Source organism: Suncus etruscus, chromosome 5, assembly GCF_024139225.1.
Source record: "Suncus etruscus isolate mSunEtr1 chromosome 5, mSunEtr1.pri.cur, whole genome shotgun sequence".
Lineage (NCBI taxonomy): Eukaryota > Metazoa > Chordata > Mammalia > Eulipotyphla > Soricidae > Suncus > Suncus etruscus.
In genome coordinates this window covers 67,386,907-67,397,984 of record NC_064852.1, presented here as the reverse complement: position 1 = coordinate 67,397,984, position 11,078 = coordinate 67,386,907, and the positions used below count along the sequence as shown (strand labels likewise).

Below are 11,078 nucleotides of genomic sequence, written 5' to 3'. Positions count from 1 at the left end.
AGGGCATTTGCCTTGCACGCAGCTGACCCAGGACAGATGGTGGTTCCAATCCTGGCATCCATTTTGGTCCCCCAATCCAGGAGTAATCCTTGAGTGTATACATATATGTGTGTATATATGTATATTTATATACTGAGCACTGAAATGCTAAAATTAGGGTGACCAACCTGTTTCTCCAAGAACCTCTATGGACAAAAAAGTTGAAGAGTATTTTATGCATAATTATATACACATATATACACATATACACATACATATCTATATGGTATAGGGAGGGAGTGTGTATAACACAGATTGGGCAAACATAGAAACTCAAACACAAACACACTCATACAATTTTAGGTTGTAGGTGGAGGACTGACTCTCATGGGATGAGATGAATCAGAGCACTTTTAAAAAATGGGGCTGGCACATCGCAGGATAATGTTTTCCAACTTCTAGGCACTTTATCAAATATGGTGATAAACTTTACTAAATAGAACTATTGGGGTTGGATTATGCATGAAGGATTTTAGGATAAATATAGTTTTCATATCTATATTATTAAGCAATATATTAGTGAGCACTATAAGAGGAGTCTTCCCAATGTAATATCATCTACTGTGCCTGTGAATCCAGGTCCCTTACCCTTTCAGAAAACTGCCAGCATAATCATTATGATATAATAGTCACAAAGCTTGAATTGAAAGAAAAAAAGAGATAATAACAATTTGCAAAATCTTATTCAATTAACGGGGCATGTAACAAAAATCTATGGTATGCAGTTCCCTATTTCCGTGGTCTCTGTGTACATAAGTATTAGATAATATGTATATAGCAGATGTAATCAGAAGGAATGGATAAATTGGAGTATTTTGTCAAATAATTGTCATAATGAGCACTGTATTTGGAGTCTAATATAATAGAGCACTGAAATGCTAAAATTAGGGTGACCAATCTGTATCTCTATGAACAAAGAAGTTGAAGAGTATTTTATACATAATAAAATTAAGGCATTACAACGTACTGATAGTGAGTATTGCAGTGGTAGTTTATTTGGAATGCTTTCACCTCTTGAATTTGTAAAGCAGCCTCTTTCCAAAGAGTGGATTTTTTTTCTGCTATTATTTCCATCACCACTCGTTCTACCGCTTTCTTTTTGCCTTCTCTTCTGGTATTCCTATAAATCATAAATTATATTTTTGTCTTTATTCATTAATTACCTTAAATTTTCTTTCAGTGTTTTGTCTCTTCCTTTTTATATTGTATTCTTTGTTGTTGCTGTCTTGTATTTTGTTTTCAAGTTCATCAATGCAATACTCTATGCGTGTAATTCTTCTATTTTGGTTTGCTAGCTACAAATCTATTTGTATAGATTTTCTCATCTTGTAATAGAGTTATTCTTTGAGTTAGTTGAATTGTTCATTTATGGATTTCTTAGCTTCCTTTGTTAGTAATTTATTGAATTCCATTGCTAAAACATTAAACACTGATTTTATGTCCTCATCTATAGAGTTTGTGAGCTTTGGAGACCTTGGAAATTTCCTAGAATCTCTCTACATATCCCCAGGTACTGGCATCTTCCTTAGTTTCCCCATTGTTTTTTTACATTGGGTGGGTTGGGGTGATGTCTCCAATGTAAGCCTATTGGTTGTTTGGAGATTTGGTGCCAGGGTGACTATTCTTGTGAGGAGTATGGTCGGAGGAAGGGGGACTGGTTTGCATGCATTGCAACTTTAATAGGTGTCGGGGGTGGGGTGCCTGTGCCCTACCTCCACTGAGCTAGGATCTAATGTTGAATTGCAGAGGGTTGTGCCTGGCTGATTTCCAAATCACCTGTCTCCTGTGCAAGTCTGGTCTGTCTGTTAGGGCTTTGGTGCCTTTAATAGGGTTTTCAATTTTTTTCTACTCTTACTCCTGTTTTTCTTGATTGATGAAACACAGATATACCTTATCAGAAACAACTCAAATTTACTGAATTTGGTTTTAAATTAATTTGTTTTTGCATATTCTAAAACTTTTACTGTTGCCAACTTTTCAAGACTTCATTTTTCATTTAAATAGCCACATTTGGGATCACTCAACTCACAGTTTTATAAGCTAATAACTCGAAAGTGTGTAGTATATCATTCAATATAGGAATATGATAACTACAGAACGTTTGTGTTACCTATGATAGGAATCTCAATTTAAATTCCTTCCTAAAAGAGAGAGATTAAAAAATAAACACCTTTTATGGTGGCCATAAATGATATTACCAAGACTGACATTGGATTCCAGGAGTTCTCACTCCAATTACTGATGGAGGTAACAAGTACTTGTGTTCACTGAGTTTTTTGTTTGTTTGTTTGTTTGTTTGTTGTTGTTATTTGGTTTTGGGGCCACATCCAGTGATGCTCAGGGGTTACTCTTGGCTATGCACTCAGAAATCGCTCCTGGCTTGGGGGACCATATGGGAGGCCAGGGGATCAAACTGTGGTTCGTCCTACGTTAGCTCTGGCAAGGCATACACCTTCCCAATTATGCCCCTGCTCCGGCCCCATATTCACTGAGTTTTTAAACTGATTCTTTTTCTAGTAATTTGTTCATCTCGAATTTTTTGTTGTTGTTTTGGTTTGGTTTTTGGGCCACACCTAGAGGCACTTAGGGGTTACTCTTAGTTTTGTGTTCAGAAATCACTCCTGGTGGGCTCAGGGGACCAATAGGATGCTGGGGGATAAAACTGGGGTCTGTTCCAGGTTGGCTGCATGCAAAGCAAATGCCTTATCGCTGTGATATAACTCCAGCCCCATCAAATTCCTTTTGTGGTATAAGTTTGGCCTATACCAGTATATGCTCAGGTCTTATTCCTGTCTCTGTGATCAAGGATCACTCTGGCAGGTCCCCAGTAACCATATAAATGCTGAGATTAAATCCAGGTTGGCTGCATTTTAGGCAAGCATCTCCTTATGTGCTGGAAGATCTCTTTGACCAAATAATCTTAAATTTATGTTTGTGATGGTTATCAAGTATCAAGATACATAGCATGATAGAAACAAATGTGTTATAAGAATTTATATTCTTTTATTGTATTTTATTATTTATATAAATACTATTTATGATCTTACATATTAGTAATTTCATACTTTACTTATATAATTGCATGTATTGTACATCAATTATTATATTACTTTAACTAAAATGATAGTCATTTTACAATATTCTGTATACATCTTCTTTATTTTATTTTGTTAAGTTTTTTTGAGCCCATACCTGACACTCCACAGGACTTATTCCTTGCTCTGCACTTAAGGCTCATTCTAAGCAGGTCTCAGGGAGTGCTGACCTCGTCAGCCATGTGCACACTTTGTTTACTGCAGCACTATTTTTAATAATTAATGATTAGAAATGTATCATATTTGGATAAAATAATTATGAGTTAGAAGCTAGAAAAAGTAAAGTGCTCTCTACACATAGTTCATGCTGATTTTATCCCTAACACCACATGTAGTAACCAGCACAGTGCCTAGCATAATTCCTGAGTTAGAAGCAAGAGTTAGCATTGCCCACAACTGAGATCTGACACATCCCAGCCTTAAAATAAAAAGAAACTATTATTTATGATTGATGGAGTACTACCTAGCTGTCAACAAGAAATTATGTCTTTTGACTCAATGGACATCAATCAGAAAATATCAATGATTTCACTCATATGTAGTATATGGTGAAATATAGCAAGGAAAGAAAAGTATTTATTTATTTATTTATTTTAGTTTGGAGGACTCATCATTTGGTGCTCAGGAGTTACTCCTACATCTACACTCAGGAATCACTCCTGGTGAAATCAAGTGACCATATTGTATGTCAAGGATTAAACCTGGGTTGGTCATGTACAAGCCAGTGTCCTATCCGTTGTGTTATCACTAGAAACCTAGAAAAAGAGAAAATATTTTAAGAAACAAACCTTTAGAATCTTAATACTGAATTGAGTTTATAAAGGAAGGAAGTGGGATGAAAGAATCAGTGGGTATCGATGAAGGGATAATTGTGCTTTAATAGTGAGCATGAAGTGATGGCATTTAAATTAAAAAATAAACGTTTATACTCTATTGCATACCAATGTTAACCCAAAAGTAAACAATTCAATTAAAACAAAACCCACAAATCTATTCACTTGTAATCCTTGTATTATTAAATTAACATGCGAGGAATAGTCATTCTGCTGGGTGAAATGATTTATCCCTATTACTCAAGGGAAACTGGACTAAATGTGTCATAGACTTAAAGATTATATGTGAGTTACAGACATGGCTTATAGCATAAGTAGTAGTAGTAGACTTATAATAAAGAATATAATAATATATTATGATTTTATATAATTATACATTATATAATCATGTATGTGTATATTTAATATATAATATATTGTATATATCTTATTTATAACATTGATAATACTATATAAAAATAATACCTTCCTCATAATAAAAATAGGTCAGAAACAGAATATTACTCATAAGTGGGAACAAAGAAACATAGGAAGAGATTAACAAATAGCCAAAAGAGAACAAAATTAAATAATTGACCTACAGAACTGAGTTTATCTATACATAGATGAGGTGAAACTAGGGAAGAAAGGAAATGACAGGGATTCTTGGTATGCTATTGGAAGAAAGCAGGCACTCTGTGATGATGCTGGTACAATGCATGCCAGACCTATAATTATTAATATTTTAAGTCATGATAAGTTACTAAAAATTAGAGTGGGTTGTTGGAGAGATAGTGCAGTGGGAGAAGTAGAATACTTATTCTGCTAGCATAGCACATAGACTTAGATTCAATTTTTGATACTCTATATGACTCCCCCCAACCACGGCCAGAAGTGAATTCTGAGTGTAAGGTCAGGATCAAATTCTGAGCATTGCCAAATATGTCCTTAATATAAACAAACAAATAAATACAGGCTGTTCAAGGCATGATCATCAAGACCCTAGAATCTAGGGGAAAAAGGTATATCATTCCCTACTCTTAACTCTACTGCCAAAAATAAAATTCAAAAGCAAAGACAAATAACAGAGTATGGGCAGTTAAAGTAATAATTAGAAAACTATGATCATGTGGCAATATATTAATACTAAAATTATAATTGTTATGAAAATTCTCATTTTTATGAATATACATAAATGTAATGATCTTATTTCATTGTATATCATCTTTTGTCACAAAAGATATGTTGACTACAATGGTAATGAAGGAGAGAAGTAAAATGCCTGTCTCTAATACAGGCAGGGCATGGGGGAGGAGGGAGATCAGGTGCATTGGTGGTGGGAATGTTGTACTAGTTTAGGGGGGTGTTCTTTGTATGACTAAAACCCAACTACAATCATGTTTGTAATGATGGTGTTTAAATAAAGACATTATAAAAATAAAATAAAAATTTTTAAAAAGACATGGTGAATTTATAACATAGCATAAGTATTATTTTTATAACTTTAATAGTAATATAGTTATAAAATGTCAAAGAGAAGAGTAAGTACTTTTAGATAATTTCTCTCTTCTTCTGGGCAAGAAGTTAGCTGGTTTTTGATTGTGTAAACAATAATTTATCAGGTAAAATTATCTTTCCTTTAGTGATAAAAATAAAAAACTTATTTCACACCAAAATAGTGATAAAAACAAAACCAACAACAAAACAAAGTGTTGAGATTATTCCTGAGTGGACATTTAAAAATATTTCTGGAGGCTATAAGTTTATACAAATATATAAAAAGGACTCATCATTAAAAATAATTTTAATACTATATGTTTTTATATAGTTCCCTTAAAACAGTAAATAATAAAAGTCACATGAAAGTCTAAGGTAAAAATTGTGTGTCCTTTTATTTTGGCAATGTGATACTCAAAAAGCAATACACAAAAGAACACTGCTAATATAATTCTTAGTCTAATTTATGATTCGTATTCATTATTTCTAAACAGCAAAGGTGTATATTAAATATGCCACATAGAAATAGAATTTAAGAAGAGATGAGCTAATATGGTGTTATTTACATATATTCTCTCTGAAAAAATACACAAACAGCATCTGTAAAGTATGAACAGAAGAACTTATACAATTTAGAAAACATTATCAGATATGTTTCTACTTTCTGTAAAAGAATTAAGTAGGGGCCGGAGCAATAGCACAGCAGTGGCCAAGAGTATTACCTGAGTGTCACAAGTTGTGACCCAAACACCCCCTCAAATAAGAAAGAAAAATTAAGTATTAATTCATTTCTCTTAGAAACTACCTCTTAGAATGTTCTATTTATATTTGTGGCATTCTGTTCATCTGCACTATTTTTTTTTTGAAATAAGTTTAAAATACAAAGCACATATCATATTTTTTATTATGAGAAAGTCAAAAAGCAAGTATTATATACATTTATACTAGCAGATTTATGGGCTACTTTACCAAACAAATTCAAACATTAATTAGCCTGAGTCTCTTCAAGACCACTTGATGTTGTGTTGATAATATCTGTAATTACATTTCCTTAAGATTTCTAATAGCTTATTTTAATTCCACATCTTCTGTGGATATTAATCTGTCTACTGGGGTACTTTTGATATCCAGGTTATCATCATTGTCACATTCTTTGGTTGATTCAGATATGCTAGTCAGCAAGGCAGGCATCATATCTCCCTTTAAGTGGTGAGGGTTTAAGATATGTGCTAGCTGCTGGGTCTTCTTAAATTAATTCTCTAGCTCCAGGAAACCTTGATCTCCCAAGAGGGTGGTGAACGGAATTTGCTTTGGCAATTTTTCATCTAGATGGCCAGCATGCATGCATATGACAAAATCAGCAGCATCTTTTCTTTTACTCCAGCGAGGATGAAGGAAAGAAGCAGCCAATTCTATTCAGGTAATTATAGATCTTACAGTTTAAGTGAAGGCTTCCAATTGGTGTTTCCTCCTTGAAAGCCCCAAATAAATGTTCCTTGGTTGAGATGTCCTGGTAGATGACCAAAAAGTTCAACCAGTTATCAAAATCTACAAAGACTATATGGGTCACGGTTTACAGGTAATCCAAATTTGGAAGTTCAACTTCATCTATATTTTGAGAGCTGCAGTCATTCTGAGTGCCTTTATCCATATCTGAAAGTTTTGGAAAACTGACTGATTGTTTCATTTTTCTCTCTGTATGTGAGCTACTGGCAGCAAACTTGTACAGACTTGGTATTCCAGCTCCAAAATGAAGCACTTTGGGTTTCTGTAAGAAGCAATGTTTGTTAGAGAAGTGCTGCTGAGCACTTTCGGCATCATGAAATGTTTTGGTGCAGGTGCCACACTTGATGATATATTTCTGTTTCTCCTCTTCTTCAGCTTTTTCTTGTACCTGATGTATATATGTGCTTATGTCGATGACAATCTGTGCTGTTGCTGAACACAAACCACAGTTTATCTTTTTCCAGTATGAGCTGGAGACATCTACTGTAATCTTTCTATTAACTTTAGAGGTGTTACTCTCATGGCAACTACAGGTTAATAGGTTACTGGTCTCTTCTACTGTAAAATCATTCTCAGTTTTAATTGAATTTTCAGGTTTTTTTCTGACACAAATACATAATCTGTGCTGTGGTACTCCTTATAATGGCTCAAAAAGGCTTCTTCCACATTAAAGGCAAGTTCACAAAACCCACAAAAGTGCTTAATCTTTATATCTTTATCATGCTCATCTTGGCAATGTCAATACAGTGTTTCTATCTTATGAAAAGACTTCTTGCAATGTACAGTTATATCTATGAAACTGGTGACTTGCTAAAGACATGCAGTTCTGTTTCACACATTCCTGGGACTCAAATCTTCACAAATTTGGCTTTGCCATTTACCCTTGACGAGATGTTCACTGGGGAATGATGAGTAACAGTAATAACTGAAGGGGGATTATTAGCATTCCTGAAGAGGAATATTATTATTATCCTCAACAGTGTTGTAAAGGATGGTGCCAGAATTTCACTTTCTACCTCATCCATCTCAAAAAATGTGTCCATTATGTAATTCTGTCACATGAGCCATGATAGTTTCCTTTCTTGTTGACTCTTTTTTGTATGCTTGACATCAAAAAAGAAAGTTATTAAATGTGCCCCTTCATGAAACCTACTCATATGTAAGTGGATGACCCCTGAATCTTTACATGCCTTTCCATAGACCACACATGTATAGCACATAGTGTTTTCTGAAAAAAAAATTGCTTTTCTATTGCATCTTCACTAGGGAATTGATAGATTCACAAAACCAAGCTTTAATAACTGACTTCTTTCTGAACACAAATCATACCTATATGGCTCTAGTCTTCTAAATTCATCTTTTTTTCTTGGAATCGTGCAACAATTTTGTGCACTATATTTTTGTATAGGCATAGATTTTTTTTTAAGTGATGAAAATTTTGACTTTTTAAGTAATAGTTTCAAATCAGGAGATTTACTCAATTCATGGCTGTGGCAATAAAGTAAAATAGATTCTTCCACTGAGTTATTGACTCAGAATTATTTCCTGAGTTCTGATTGTGATTTTTGTACTGATCCACAAAGACTTGGTTGCAATCTAGACAATAACCTTTAATATAAATTTCTCTACAACCTGGGAAATACACTTCTCAACTATAGCTACAGGACCAGCATTTCAACAACAAACCCTGAAATGGGCAGTAAGCTCCATGTGGGAGCCATACAATGTGGCAGGACAAACATTTAACTTAAAATGAGATATATTTACAATGAGAGATCAAAAGCTTCTTAGCAAAAGATGGAAATGATATTGGATGTGCTATTTCCATTATCACCTAGCTTAAAACTCTGATGAAAATGATTCTTCCCAGACATATGCTTCAAACACTCATCTTTGCTGTGAAAAAAAAATGGAAGCAAGTTGGACATGCAAAACACTAAATAATCTGAGGAAGAAGGTTGTTTTTATGCCCATTATCTGAATTTCCTTAGCAAAAAAGGTGATCTGTATAGAACTACCGATTAACAAAATTTTTATTACATACTATGCAAGCAAAGGAACTGAATAAAGGTCCATGAAGTGTAATCGCTGGGTCACATGGAGAGTGATCAAACCTTTTCAAATGTCCTAGGAGAAGATGTCATTATCAAATTCCTTGTTACAGTGCATTTTGGAACATGAAACTGGTTTTTCAGACACCTGCATTTGGCCACCTCTTCAGAATGAACCTTTTGCTCCAGAATTAAGTGTACTTGTTTTAAGACCTGCCATTTTTGGGGGGGGTCCACGCCCGGCTATGCTCAGGGGTCACTCCTGGCTATTTGCTCAGAAATAGCTCCTGACAGGCACCAGGCATGGGGGACCATATGGGGCACCGGGATTCGAACCAACCACCTTAGGTCCTGCATCGGCTGCTTGCAGGGCAAACACCTCTATGCTATATCTCCGGCCCAAGACCTGACATTTTTAGCCACTGGTCCACACATAGTCTTGCTGCTTCTGTGTCAGAATGTCCTCAAATAAATTCCAATTCTTGTAATCCATGAGCATGCTGAAAATCAACTGTTTACCTGAATGCTCTATTCTTCTTTCCTTTCTGTTGTTTCTCCACTTTACCATGATGGGCTAAATGAGCCAGAGTTAAAAGCAACTTTATCCTTCTAATGTTCAATATAGTCTTTAGGTTTAACATTATCATGTTGCTTTGAGCGGTAATGAGACCATAGCCATTATGGTGTTTTGATAAAGATAGTCACTGTAAAATTTCCTAAGAGCTCACTTAAGTGTTGAAGTCATTTCCCAGCTGGTATCCACAGAGGACCTATGTCTCATAGCTAACCCAATGGAAGCAAGTTCTATTTAGCAACATTTTATTTGGATTTCAGTTTTTGATGTAAAGCTTCATGGTTGAGCTACAGTTTTAGAGTTTTAGAAGATGGAAGATCTTGGGATTTGATTATCTTGACACACACAGGCTTGTCATTCTACAAAGATATGACAAGAGAAAACCTAAACAATGAAGTACTGATGACTTAAAATGGATTGGCTTCTTGTATTAGTAAATAGAAATCTAGTGGCAGGTTATTTCCAAATCCAAAATCTGTTAATTCTCAGTTTACCAATAAGATTTTCCTAGTGAACAAATCCTTACATTTTTCAGCTGTCACCTTTGCATTTCATGAAATTAAGAGTACGAAACCCATTCAGAGCCCCACAGCCCCCCGGGGCTCATGAGCTACCATGCACAACTTCATGCTTGTGAGCTCTCTGCTCATGGCCATACCCTGTCCTTCCTGGGTACCTCTGCTCCTGGCACAAGAAGCACACCCCACCTCCCTTCCCTGTTTCACTAGGAACAGAGACTTGGGCACCAGCAATGCCAGTGAGATCAGCTCCTGTGTGCTGAGCAGGTAACAGGGAGAAAAAGATATATATGTATATATATATATATATACATATACATATACATATATATGTGTATATACATATACATATATATATATACACATACAACCATACAGGAGAAAAATCCACAGGCACACAGACTTCATGTGAAGATACACAGTCACACCTACATATACAGTCACACCTACATATACAGTCACACACAGACACATGTGATTAGAGAGACATGGGAACATATATGTAGATACAGACATAGTCAGACTCAAACTGTGCATAGACACAAACTCACACAGAGATACGTGTTCTGAATCCCCGGCCTCCTCCTTCCCTCTTCACAGAAACTAGACCTGTGTAGCCATTTTGCACCCCAGTCCATCCCCACATCGTGCCCATCCAGAACCTCACAGCCCAGTTAGGCCAGCCCATGGCAGGGACCATAATACCCAGCCCCCCCCTCTCTGCCCCTCTCAACTTTCATTATTCCAAACTCTTAAGCCTCATCCCACATCACTCCTCAGCACCCATCCATGTCCGTGGGTCCATCTGCAGCCCTGAGGTGCCTACATGTGTGGCCAGACCGATTGTCAGTCTGATTGACAGATCCATACCAGGATGACTAAACTGGTCCTCATGGCAAGGTGACAATGACTGCATATTTACTCACAGAGAATGGCCAAATGCCCGTTCAGAGGGAACTGCAAGATGCAACTCAAGAGCCCCATAT

At 35.7% G+C, this 11,078-nt stretch overlaps 1 pseudogene; it reads right to left on the bottom strand.

The window, feature by feature from the left end:
- Window positions 1-6,484: 6,484 nt before the first annotated feature.
- LOC126008601 (E3 SUMO-protein ligase ZNF451-like) lies at window positions 6,485-10,738 on the bottom strand (annotated as a pseudogene).
- Window positions 10,739-11,078: the final 340 nt, after the last annotated feature.